Below are 15,227 nucleotides of genomic sequence, written 5' to 3' on the forward strand. Positions count from 1 at the left end.
ATAAAAAATGTATAAATGTATCGTAAGATGTAATAGAATCGAAGATACAGAAAGTGTCCGATTTAAGGTTACATCTAGTGAAATGATCTTGAAAAGGTGACCGATTTAAGGTCACATCTGATACAATTATATTGAAAAAAACACTGGAATTTAATGCAAAAATATCAATAGAGAAACTGGCCTATTTAGGGCTACATCTAATAAAATTATCTAGAAAAGGTGACCGATTTAAGGTCACATCTTTCACAGTTAGCCAGAAAAAGTTACTCATTTAATGTCTTGTGTAATACAATTATTTGGAAACAATGATAGTTTTCAGGTCACATCAAATCAATTATCAAGAAAAGTGGCTTATTATAAGTAACATCTAATACAATTATATTTTAAAAGTAAAATGTAAAATATAGAAAAAATAACTGTTACAAATTGACCGATTTAAGGTCACATGTAATACAAATATCCATAAAAAATGTTTGAATGTATCGTAAGATGTTACAGAATTAACGATACAGAAAATGTCCGATTTAAGGTTACATCTAGTGAAATTATCCTAAGGAGGTGACCGATTTAAGGTCACAACTGATACAATTATATTGAAAAAAACATTGGAATTTAATGCAAAAAATTAATACAGAAAGTCGCCGATTTAAGGCTACATCTAATAAAATTATCTAGAAAAGGTGGCCGATTTAAGGTGACATCTTTTACAGTTAGCTTGAAAAAGTTACTCATTTAGGGTCTTCTCCAATACAATTACCTGGAAAAAATGTTAGATTTCAGGTCACATCAAATTAAATATCTAGAAAAGTGGCTTATAATAGGTTACATCTAATACAATTATATTTTGAAAGTAAAATTGAAAATATAAAAAAATACCATTACAAATTGATCGATTTAAGGTCACATGTAACACAAGTATTTAAAAAAAATGTTTGAATGTATCGTTAGATGCAATAGAATCAAAGATACAGAAAGTGTCCGATTTAAGGTTACATCTAGTGAAATTATCTTGAAAAGGTGACCGATTTAAGGTCACATCTTTTACAGTTAGCCAGAAAAGGTTACTTATTTAATGTCTTGTCTTATACAATTATCTGGAAAAAAATTATAGATTTCAGGTCACCTATAAACCAATTATCTAGAATAGTAACTTATTATAGGTTACATCTAATACAATTATATTTAAAAAGTAAATTGTAAAATATGAAAAAATAACTATTACAAATTGATCGATTTAAGGTCACATGTAATACATGTATCTATAAAAAATGTATAAATGTATCGTAAGATGTAATAGAATCGAAGATACAGAAAGTGTCGGATTTAAGGTTACATCTAGTGAAATTATCTTGAAAAGGTGACCGATTTAAGGTCACATCTGATACAATTATATTGAAAAAAACATTGGAATTTAATGCAAAAAAATCAATAGAGAAACTGGCCGATTTAGGGTTGCATCTAATAAAATTATCTAGAAAAGGTGACCGATTTAAGGTCACATCTTTCACAGTTAGCCAGAAAAAGTTACTCATTTAATGTCTTGTCTAAAACAATTATTTGGAAAAAATGATAGTTTTCAGGTCACATCAAATCAATTATCAAGAAAAGTGGCTTACTATAAGTAACATCTAATACAATTATATTTAAAAAGTAAAATGTAAAATATGAAAAAATAACTATTACAAATTGATCGATTTAAGGTCACATGTAATACAAGTATCCATAAAAAATGTTTGAATGTATCGGAAGATGTAACAGAATTAACGATACAGAAAATTTCCGATTTAAGGCTACATCTAATAAAATTATCTAGAAAAGAAGGCCGATTTAAGGAGACATCTTTTACAGTTAGCTAGAAAAAGTTCCTCATTTAGGGTCTTGTCCAATACAATTACCTGGAAAAAATGAAAGATTTCAGGTCACATCAAACCAAATATCTTGGAAAGTGGCCAATTATACTTTAAAAGTAAAATGTAAAATATAAAAAAATAACTCTTACAAATTGATCGATTTAAGGTCACATGTAATACAAGTATCTATAAAAGATGTTTGAATGTATCGTAAGATGTAATAGAATCAAAGATACAGAAAGTGTCCGATTTGAGGTTACATCTAGTGAAATGATTTTGAAATGGAGACCGATTTAAGGTCACATCTGATACAATTATATTGAAAAAAAATACGGGAATTTAATGCAAAAATATCATAGGAGAAACTGGCCTATTTAGGGCTACATCTAATAAAATTATCTACAAAAGGTGACCGATTTAAGGTCACATCTTATACAGTAAGCTAGAAAAAGTAACTCATTCAATGCGTTGTCTAATACAATTATTTGGAAAAAATGATAGTTTTCAGGTCACATCAAATCAATTATCAAGAAAAGTGGTTTATTTTAAGTAACATCTAATGCAATTACATTTTAAAAGTAAAATGTAAAATATCAAAAAAATAACTGTTGCAAATTGACCGATTTAAGGTCACATGTAATACAAGTATCCATAAAAAATGTTTGAATGTATCGGAAGATGTAACAGAATTAACGATACAGAAAATTTCCGATTTAAGGTTACATCTAGTGAAATTATCCTAAAAAGGTGACCGATTTAAGGTCACAACTGATACAATTATATTGAAAAAAACATTGGAATTTAATGCAAAAAATCAATACAGAAAGTCGCCGATTGAAGGCTACATCTAATAAAATTATCTAGAAAAGGTGGCCGATTTAAGGTGACATCTTTTACAGTTAGCTAGAAAAAGTTACTCATTTAGGGTCTTGTCTAATACAATTACCTGGAAAAAATAAAAGATTTCAGGTCACATCAAATCAATTATCAAGAAAAGTGGCTTACTATAAGTAACATCTAATACAATTATATCTAAAAAGTAAAATGTAAAATATGAAAAAATAACTATTTCAAATTGATCGATTTAAGGTCACATCTAATACAAGTATCTATAAAAAAATGTATAAATGTATCGTAAGATGTAATAGAATCAAAGATACAGAAAGTGTCCGATTTAAGGTTACATCTAGTGAAATCATCTTGAAAAGGTGACCGATTTAAGGTCACATCTGATACAATTATATTGAAAAAAAACACTGCAATTTAATGCAAAAATATCAATAGAGAAACTGGGCGATTAAGGGCTACATCTAATAAAATTATCTTGAAAAGGTGACCGATTTAAGGTCACATCTGATACAATTATATTGAAAAAAACATTGGAATTTAATGCAAAAAATCTATACAGAAAGTCGCCGATTTAAGGCTACATCTAATAAAATTATCTAAAAAAGGTGGCCGATTTAAGGTGACATCTTTTACAGTTAGCTAGAAAAAGTTACTCATTTAGGGTCTTGTCTAATACAATTACCTGGAAAAAATGTCAGATTTCAGGTCACATCAAATTAAATATCTAGAAAAGTGGCTTATAATAGGTTACATCTAATACAATTATATTTTGAAAGTAAAATTTAAAATATAAAAAAATACCATTACAAATTGATCGATTTAAGGTTACATCTAGTGAAATTATCTTGAAAAGGTGACCGATTTCAGGTCACATCTTTTACAGTTAGCTAGAAAAGGTTACTTATTTAATGTCTTGTCTTATACAATTATCTGGAAAAAAAATCTAGATTTCAGGTCACCTTTAAACCAATTATCTAGAAAAGTGACTTATTATAGGTTACATCTAATACAATTATATTTAAAAAGTAAAATGTAAAATATGGAAAAATAACTATTACAAATTAATCGATTTAAGGTCACATGTAATACAAGTATCTATCAAAATTGTATAAATGTATCGTAAGATGTAATAGAATCAAAATTTACAGAAAGTGTCCGATTTAAGGTTATATCTAGTGAAATTATCTTGAAAAAGGTGACCGATTTAAGGTCACATCTGATACAATTATATTGAAAAAAACACTGGAATTTAATGCAAAAATATCAATAGAGAAACTGGCCGATTTAGGACTACATCTTATAAACTTATCTAGAAAAGGTGACCGATTTAAGGTCACATCTTTCACAGTTAGCCAGAAAAAGTTACTCATTTAATGTCTTGTCTAATACAATTATTTGGAAACAATGATAGTTTTCAGGTCACATCAAATCAATTATCAAGAAAAGTGGCTTACTATAAGTAACATCTAATACAATTATATTTAAAAAGTAAAATGTAAAATATGAAAAAATAACTATTACAAATTGATCGATTTAAGGTCACATGTAATACAAGTATCCATAAAAAATGTTTGAATGTATCGGAAGATGTAACAGAATTAACGATACAGAAAATTTCCGATTTAAGGCTACATCTAATAAAATTATCTAGAAAAGAAGGCCGATTTAAGGAGACATCTTTTACAGTTAGCTAGAAAAAGTTCCTCATTTAGGGTCTTGTCCAATACAATTACCTGGAAAAAATGAAAGATTTCAGGTCACATCAAACCAAATATCTTGGAAAGTGGCCAATTATACTTTAAAAGTAAAATGTAAAATATAAAAAAATAACTCTTACAAATTGATCGATTTAAGGTCACATGTAATACAAGTATCTATAAAAAATGTTTGAATGTATCGTAAGATGTAATAGAATCAAAGATACAGAAAGTGTCCGATTTGAGGTTACATCTAGTGAAATGATTTTGAAATGGAGACCGATTTAAGGTCACATCTGATACAATTATATTGAAAAAAAATACTGGAATTTAATGCAAAAATATCATAGGAGAAACTGGCCTATTTAGGGCTACATCTAATAAAATTATCTACAAAAGGTGACCGATTTAAGGTCACATCTTATACAGTAAGCTAGAAAAAGTAACTCATTCAATGCGTTGTCTAATACAATTATTTGGAAAAAATGATAGTTTTCAGGTCACATCAAATCAATTATCAAGAAAAGTGGTTTATTTTAAGTAACATCTAATGCAATTACATTTTAAAAGTAAAATGTAAAATATCAAAAAAATAACTGTTGCAAATTGACCGATTTAAGGTCACATGTAATACAAGTATCCATAAAAAATGTTTGAATGTATCGGAAGATGTAACAGAATTAACGATACAGAAAATTTCCGATTTAAGGTTACATCTAGTGAAATTATCCTAAAAAGGTGACCGATTTAAGGTCACAACTGATACAATTATATTGAAAAAAACATTGGAATTTAATGCAAAAAATCAATACAGAAAGTCGCCGATTGAAGGCTACATCTAATAAAATTATCTAGAAAAGGTGGCCGATTTAAGGTGACATCTTTTACAGTTAGCTAGAAAAAGTTACTCATTTAGGGTCTTGTCTAATACAATTACCTGGAAAAAATAAAAGATTTCAGGTCACATCAAATCAATTATCAAGAAAAGTGGCTTACTATAAGCAACATCTAATACAATTATATCTAAAAAGTAAAATGTAAAATATGAAAAAATAACTATTTCAAATTGATCGATTTAAGGTCACATCTAATACAAGTATCTATAAAAAAATGTATAAATGTATCGTAAGATGTAATAGAATCAAAGATACAGAAAGTGTCCGATTTAAGGTTACATCTAGTGAAATTATCTTGAAAAGGTGACCGATTTAAGGTCACATCTGATACAATTATATTGAAAAAAAAACACTGGAATTTAATGCAAAAATATCAATAAAGAAACTGGGCGATTAAGGGCTACATCTAATACAATTATCTTGAAAAGGTGACCGATTTAAGGTCACATCTGATACAATTATATTGAAAAAAACATTGGAATTTAATGCAAAAAATCTATACAGAATGTCGCCGATTTAAGGCTACATCTAATAAAATTATCTAAAAAAGGTGGCCGATTTAAGGTGACATCTTTTACAGTGAGCTAGAAAAAGTTACTCATTTAGGGTCTTGTCTAATACAATTACCTGGAAAAAATTTCAGATTTCAGGTCACATCAAATTAAATATCTAGAAAAGTGGCTTATAATAGGTTACATCTAATACAATTATATTTTGAAAGTAAAATTTAAAATATAAAAAAATACCATTACAAATTGATCGATTTAAGGTTACATCTAGTGAAATTATCTTGAAAAGGTGACCGATTTCAGGTCACATCTTTTACAGTTAGCTAGAAAAGGTTACTTATTTAATGTCTTGTCTTATACAATTATCTGGAAAAAAAATCTAGATTTCAGGTCACCTTTAAACCAATTATCTAGAAAAGTGACTTATAATAGGTTACATCTAATACAATTATATTTAAAAAGTAAAATGTAAAATATGGAAAAATAACTATTACAAATTAATCGATTTAAGGTCACATGTAATACAAGTATCTATCAAAATTGTATAAATGTATCGTAAGATGTAATAGAATCAAAATTTACAGAAAGTGTCCGATTTAAGGTTATATCTAGTGAAATTATCTTGAAAAAGGTGACCGATTTAAGGTCACATCTGATACAATTATATTGAAAAAAACACTGGAATTTAATGCAAAAATATCAATAGAGAAACTGGCCGATTTAGGACTACATCTTATAAAATTATCTAGAAAAGGTGACCGATTTAAGGTCACATCTTTCACAGTTAGCCAGAAAAAGTTACTCATTTAATGTCTTGTCTAATACAATTATTTGGAAACAATGATAGTTTTCAGGTCACATCAAATCAATTATCAAGAAATGTAACTTATTATAAGTAACATCTAATACAATTATATTTTAAAAGTAAAATGTAAAATATTAAAAAATAACAGTAACAAATCGACCGATTTAAGGTCACATGTAATACAAGTATCCATAAAAAATGTTTGAATGTATCGTAAGATGTAACAGAATTAACGATACAGAAAATGTCCGATTTAAGGTTACATCTAGTGAAATTATCTTAAAAAGGTGACCGATTTAAGGTCACAACTGATACAATTATATTGAAAAAAACATTGGAATTCAATGCAAAAAATCAATACAGAAAGTCGCCGATTTAAGGCTTCATCTAATAAAATTATCTAGAAAAGAAGGCCGATTTAAGGTCTGATCTTTTACAGTTAGCTAGAAAAAGTTACTCATTTGGGTCTTGTCCATTACAATTACCATGAAAAAATGTGAGATTTTAGGTCACATCAAAATAAATATCTAGAAAAGTGGCTTATTATATGTTACATCTAATACAATTATATTTTGAAAGTAAAATTTAAAATATAAAAAAATACCATTACAAATTAATCGAGTTAAGGTCACATGTAACACAAGTATCTAAAAAAAATGTTTGAATGTATCGTTAGATGCAATAGAATCAAAAATACAGAAAGTGTCCGATTTAAGGTTACATCTAGTGAAATTATCTTGAAAAGGTGAGCGATTTCAGGTCACATCTTTGACAGTTAGCTAGAAAAGGTTACTTATTTAATGTCTTGTCTTATACAATTATCTGGGAAAAAAATATAGATTTCAGGTCACCTTTAAACCAATTATCTAGAAAAGTGACTTATTATAGGTTACATCTAATACAATTATATTTAAAAAGTAAAATGTAAAAGATGGAAAAATAACTATTACAAATTGATCGATTTAAGATCACATGTAATACAAGTATCTATAAAAAATGTATAAATGTATCGTAAGATGTAATAGAATCGAAGATACAGAAAGTGTCCGATTTAAGGTTACATCTAGTGAAATGATCTTGAAAAGATGACCGATTTAAGGTCACATCTGATACAATTATATTGAAAAAAACACTGGAATTTAATGCAAAAATATCAATAGAGAAACTGGCCTATTTAGGGCTACATCTAATAAAATTATCTAGAAAAGGTGACCGATTTAAGGTCACATCTTTCACAGTTAGCCAGAAAAAGTTACTCATTTAATGTCTTGTGTAATACAATTATTTGGAAACAATGATAGTTTTCAGGTCACATCAAATCAATTATCAAGAAAAGTGGCTTATTATAAGTAACATCTAATACAATTATATTTTAAAAGTAAAATGTAAAATATAGAAAAAATAACTTACAAATTGACCGATTTAAGGTCACATGTAATACAAATATCCATAAAAAAATGTTTGAATGTATCGTAAGATGTAACAGAATTAACGATACAGAAAATGTCCGATTTAAGGTTACATCTAGTGAAATTATCTTAAAAAGGTGACCGATTTAAGGTCACAACTGATACAATTATATTGAAAAAAACATTGGAATTCAATGCAAAAAATCAATACAGAAAGTCGCCGATTTAAGGCTTCATCTAATAAAATTATCTAGAAAAGAAGGCCGATTTAAGGTCTGATCTTTTACAGTTAGCTAGAAAAAGTTACTCATTTGGGTCTTGTCCATTACAATTACCATGAAAAAATGTGAGATTTTAGGTCACATCAAAATAAATATCTAGAAAAGTGGCTTATTATATGTTACATCTAATACAATTATATTTTGAAAGTAAAATTTAAAATATAAAAAAATACCATTACAAATTAATCGAGTTAAGGTCACATGTAACACAAGTATCTAAAAAAAATGTTTGAATGTATCGTTAGATGCAATAGAATCAAAAATACAGAAAGTGTCCGATTTAAGGTTACATCTAGTGAAATTATCTTGAAAAGGTGAGCGATTTCAGGTCACATCTTTGACAGTTAGCTAGAAAAGGTTACTTATTTAATGTCTTGTCTTATACAATTATCTGGGAAAAAAATATAGATTTCAGGTCACCTTTAAACCAATTATCTAGAAAAGTGACTTATTATAGGTTACATCTAATACAATTATATTTAAAAAGTAAAATGTAAAAGATGGAAAAATAACTATTACAAATTGATCGATTTAAGATCACATGTAATACAAGTATCTATAAAAAATGTATAAATGTATCGTAAGATGTAATAGAATCGAAGATACAGAAAGTGTCCGATTTAAGGTTACATCTAGTGAAATGATCTTGAAAAGATGACCGATTTAAGGTCACATCTGATACAATTATATTGAAAAAAACACTGGAATTTAATGCAAAAATATCAATAGAGAAACTGGCCTATTTAGGGCTACATCTAATAAAATTATCTAGAAAAGGTGACCGATTTAAGGTCACATCTTTCACAGTTAGCCAGAAAAAGTTACTCATTTAATGTCTTGTGTAATACAATTATTTGGAAACAATGATAGTTTTCAGGTCACATCAAATCAATTATCAAGAAAAGTGGCTTATTATAAGTAACATCTAATACAATTATATTTTAAAAGTAAAATGTAAAATATAGAAAAAATAACTTACAAATTGACCGATTTAAGGTCACATGTAATACAAATATCCATAAAAAAATGTTTGAATGTATCGTAAGATGTTACAGAATTAACGATACAGAAAATGTCCGATTTAAGGTTACATCTAGTGAAATTATCCTAAAGAGGTGACCGATTTAAGGTCACAACTGATACAATTATATTGAAAAAAACATTGGAATTTAATGCAAAAAATTAATACAGAAAGTCGCCGATTTAAGGCTACATCTAATAAAATTATCTAGAAAAGGTGGCCGATTTAAGGTGACATCTTTTACAGTTAGCTAGAAAAAGTTACTCATTTAGGGTCTTCTCCAATACAATTACCTGGAAAAAAATGTTAGATTTCAGGTCACATCAAATTAAATATCTAGAAAAGTGGCTTATAATAGGTTACATCTAATACAATTATATTTTGAAAGTAAAATTTAAAATATAAAAAAATACCATTACAAATTGATCGATTTAAGGTCACATGTAACACAAGTATTTAAAAAAAATGTTTGAATGTATCGTTAGATGCAATAGAATCAAAAGATACAGAAAGTGTCCGATTTAAGGTTACATCTAGTGAAATTATCTTGAAAAGGTGACCGATTTAAGGTCACATCTTTTACAGTTAGCCAGAAAAGGTTACTTATTTAATGTCTTGTCTTATACAGTTATCTGGAAAAAAATTATAGATTTCAGGTCACCTATAAACCAATTATCTAGAATAGTAACTTATTATAGGTTACATCTAATACAATTATATTTAAAAAGAAAATTGTAAAATATGAAAAAATAACTATTACAAATTGATCGATTTAAGGTCACATGTAATACATGTATCTATAAAAAATGTATAAATGTATCGTAAGATGTAATAGAATCGAAGATACAGAAAGTGTCGGATTTAAGGTTACATCTAGTGAAATTATCTTGAAAAGGTAACCGATTTAAGGTCACATCTGATACAATTATATTGAAAAAAACATTGGAATTTAATGCAAAAAAATCAATGGCAAGCACGACGAACGTCTTGGAAGAAATTTGTCTCGGAGATAACATCTCGCACTCCGATGACAAAAGTATGGAACATGATACAAAAGATAAAAGGTAAAAATTCTAAAGCCACAGTTAAACATTTAAAAAATGGCAATGATTTATTAACATCTGAAAAGGATATTGCCAACAAGCTTGGTGAAACTTTTGCGAAATCTTCTTCTTCTAACAACTACAGGGAAGATTTTAAAAAAGTTAAAAAACAAAAAGAAAAAATTAAATTAAACTTTAAATCAAAAAATGGTGAAAATTATAATAAACTCTTTTCTCTTGAAGAACTTAAAACATCTCTATCAAAAGCCCATGATACAGCTTGTGGGCCTGATAATATTCACTACCAACTGTTAAAACACTTGCCAGATTCCTCGCTGGAAGCTCTTTTGCAGCTTATGAATAACATCTGGGAATCTGGTGATTTACCATCAATCTGGAAGCTTGCAACCGTCGTGCCTATTCCAAAACCAAGTAAAGATCACACGGATCCTATTAATTATCGGCCAATTGCTCTTACCAGTTGTGTCTGTAAAACACTAGAACGGATGGTTAATGATCGCCTTGTTTGGTTCCTGGAATCCAATGGGCTTTTAGCCAATATCCAGTGTGGATTCCGCCAAGGTTGCAGTACTCTTGACCATCTTGTTCGATTCGAATCATTTGTCCGTAATGGTTTTGCGAAAAATGAACATGTAGTGTCGGTCTTTTTCGATCTAGAAAAAGCCTATGATACTACATGGAAGTATGGTATTTTAAAAGATCTGTTTGATATGGGGTTGAAAGGCAATATGCCAAATTTTATTTCGAATTTTTTATCTAACAGACAATTTAATGTTAGACTAAATTCAACCATGTCTGATCTGTATGATCAAGAGATGGGTGTCCCTCAGGGCAGTATTTTGTCTGTTACATTATTTAGTCTTAAAATCAACAGCCTTGTTGAAGTTTTAAAAAGTAATATTGAAGGTTCATTGTATGTTGATGACTTTTTAATATGTTATAGAGGCAAAAATATGAATAACATAGAAAGACAATTACAGTTATGTCTTGGAAGAATTGAAAAATGGGCCTCGGAAAATGGGTTTAAATTTTCCATTTCAAAAACGGTCGGGATGCATTTTTGTAACAAAAGGAAATTGCATCTTGATCCAGAACTCACTTTGTACGGCAACCCAATTAAAATGGTTGATGAAACCAAATTTCTTGGGTTAATTTTCGATAAAAAGTTAACCTTTCTACCCCATATCAAAATGTTAAAATCGAAATGTTTGAAAGCATTAGATATTTTAAAAGTTGTCGGCAGCACCGACTGGGGTGCTGATCGCAACATTTTACTTAATTTATATAGATCTCTAGTTAGATCTAAACTAGATTATGGCTCTATAGTGTATGGCTCTGCAAGGAAGTCCTACATACAGATTCTCGATGCTGTGCATCATCAGGGTTTGCGTCTCTGTCTTGGCGCATTTAAAACCTCACCAGTTGAGAGTCTGTATGTAGAGGCTGATGAGCACTCACTCTCTAACAGACGTTTGAAGCTTGGACTTCAATATGCTGTCAAACTAAAAGCCTACTCAGATAATCCTGCCTACAGCTGTGTTTTTAATCCAATTTATGAAGATATTTTTGCAAAACATGAAAATAAAATTCCTCCGTTAGGTATACGTTTAAAACCACATTTAGCTTCTTTTGATTTAAAATCTGTTGCTCAAGTTGAAACTTGCAAATGTCCTCCATGGGAACTTCCCAAACCAAAAATGATATTTGATCTCCGTGAACACAATAAAAATAAAACAAATCCTCTTTTAATTCAGCAACACTATGCTGAAATCAAAGCCAATTATTCAGATTTTTCAACTGTCTATACTGATGGATCAAAAGATGGTGACAGAGTTGCATCTGCTGCTGTCTTCAGGGACAGAGCTGCAACTCTCCGTTTGCCATCTGATGCATCGATCTTTACTGCTGAAGCAGAAGCAATAATTTTGGCTTTGAAATTTATTGCTCCTTCAGATAAATCCAAATTTATTATATGTTCTGATTCACTTTCATGCTTACAAGCTATACAAAATACTAAAATTAAAAACCCAACAATTCTCAAAATTTTATATGTAATGAGGAATTTAAAAATTCTCCTTAAAGAAATATTATTTCTATGGGTGCCGAGTCATGTTGGAATCCTTGGAAACACAGCTGTAGACCTTGAGGCAAAGAATGCCCTGGGTGACCCTTTATCTAACTGTGATATACCATATACCGATTTTAAATCTAATATTAGAGAATATATTTTTAATATATTGAAAAATGAATGGAGTAAAATAGATGGTAATAAATTACATGAAATTAAACCTAATTTATGTAAACCTTTCAATAATTTTATGTGCAGAAAAGATCAGTGTGTTATTTCTAGATGTCGTATTGGTCATACTAGAATAACACACGAATATCTTTTAAAAAATGAAGTAGAACCACAATGTATACCTTGCAACTGCAAGTATACTATTAAACATGTTTTAATCAATTGTATTGACTTTGCTGATATTCGTAAGAAGCATTTCAATGTCAATAATATGTATGATTTGTTTAATAATGTTTCATTTACAAATATTGTTTCATTTTTAAAAGAAGTTGGAATATATTCTAAAATATAAAAATGTTATTATATTTAAAACGATTTAAAATTTTTATCACGTTATCTTAATGTTCATTTTTATTTGTAAATAATCAATTTGCTTTAATCTAGAATTTTAGTTTATTGAAGGACCTTTTGTCTGATTTTAAGAATATGCTTTAAATTGTAAAAAATATTAGAATTAGCTCTCGCCGCGATATAGCCTTGTTGTGCTAATGCGGCGTAAAGCAACCAACAATCAATCAATCAATTAATGCAAAAAAATCAATAGAGAAACTAGCCGATTTAGGGTTGCATCTAATAAAATTATCTAGAAAAGGTGACCGATTTAAGGTCACATCTTTCACAGTTAGCCAGAAAAAGTTACTCATTTAATGTCTTGTCTAAAACAATTATTTGGAAAAAATGATAGTTTTCAGGTCACATCAAATCAATTATCAAGAAAAGTGGCTTACTATAAGAAACATCTAATACAAATATATTTAAAAAGTAAAATGTAAAATATGAAAAAATAACTATTACAAATTGATCGATTTAAGGTCACATGTAATACAAGTATCCATAAAAAATGTTTGAATGTATCGGAAGATGTAACAGAATTAACGATACAGAAAATTTCCGATTTAAGGCTACATCTAATAAAATTATCTAGAAAAGAAGGCCGATTTAAGGAGACATCTTTTACAGTTAGCTAGAAAAAGTTCCTCATTTAGGGTCTTGTCCAATACAATTACCTGGAAAAAATGAAAGATTTCAGGTCACATCAAACCAAATATCTTGGAAAGTGGCCAATTATACTTTAAAAGTAAAATGTAAAATATAAAAAAATAACTCTTACAAATTGATCGATTTAAGGTCACATGTAATACAAGTATCTATAAAAAATGTTTGAATGTATCGTAAGATGTAATAGAATCAAAGATACAGAAAGTGTCCGATTTGAGGTTACATCTAGTGAAATGATTTTGAAATGGAGACCGATTTAAGGTCACATCTGATACAATTATATTGAAAAAAAATACTGGAATTTAATGCAATAATATCATAGGAGAAACTGGCCTATTTAGGGCTACATCTAATAAAATTATCTACAAAAGGTGACCGATTTAAGGTCACATCTTATACAGTAAGCTAGAAAAAGTAACTCATTCAATGCGTTGTCTAATACAATTATTTGGAAAAAATGATAGTTTTCAGGTCACATCAAATCAATTATCAAGAAAAGTGGTTTATTTTAAGTAACATCTAATGCAATTACATTTTAAAAGTAAAATGTAAAATATCAAAAAAATAACTGTTGCAAATTGACCGATTTAAGGTCACATGTAATACAAGTATCCATAAAAAATGTTTGAATGTATCGGAAGATGTAACAGAATTAACGATACAGAAAATGTCCGATTTAAGGTTACATCTAGTGAAATTATCCTAAAGAGGTGACCGATTTTAGGTCACAACTGATACAATTATATTGAAAAAAACATTGGAATTTAATGCAAAAAATGAATACAGAAAGTCGCCGATTTAAGGCTACATCTAATAAAATTATCTAGAAAAGGTGGCCGATTTAAGGTGACATCTTTTACAGTTAGCTAGAAAAAGTTACTCATTTAGGGTCTTGTCTAATACAATTACCTGGAAAAAATAAAAGATTTCAGGTCACATCAAATCAATTATCAAGAAAAGTGGCTTACTATAAGTAACATCTAATACAATTATATCTAAAAAGTAAAATGTAAAATATGAAAAAATAACTATTTCAAATTGATCGATTTAAGGTCACATCTATTACAAGTATCTATAAAAAAATGTATAAATGTATCGTAAGATGTAATAGAATCAAAGATACAGAAAGTGTCCGATTTAAGGTTACATCTAGTGAAATTATCTTGAAAAGGTGACCGATTTAAGGTCACATCTGATACAATTATATTGAAAAAAAACACTGGAATTTAATGCAAAAATATCAATAGAGAAACTGGGCGATTAAGGGCTACATCTAATAAAATTATCTTGAAAAGGTGACCGATTTAAGGTCACATCTGATACAATTATATTGAAAAAAACATTGGAATTTAATGCAAAAAATCTATACAGAAAGTCGCCGATTTAAGGCTACATCTAATAAAATTATCTAAAAAAGGTGGCCGATTTAAGGTGACATCTTTTACAGTTAGCTAGAAAAAGTTACTCATTTAGGGTCTTGTCCAATACAATTACCTGGAAAAAATGTCAGATTTCAGGTCACATCAAATTAAATATCTAGAAAAGTGG

Source organism: Mytilus californianus, unplaced genomic scaffold, assembly GCF_021869535.1.
Source record: "Mytilus californianus isolate M0D057914Y unplaced genomic scaffold, xbMytCali1.0.p SCAF_12, whole genome shotgun sequence".
NCBI classification, from domain to species: domain Eukaryota; kingdom Metazoa; phylum Mollusca; class Bivalvia; order Mytilida; family Mytilidae; genus Mytilus; species Mytilus californianus.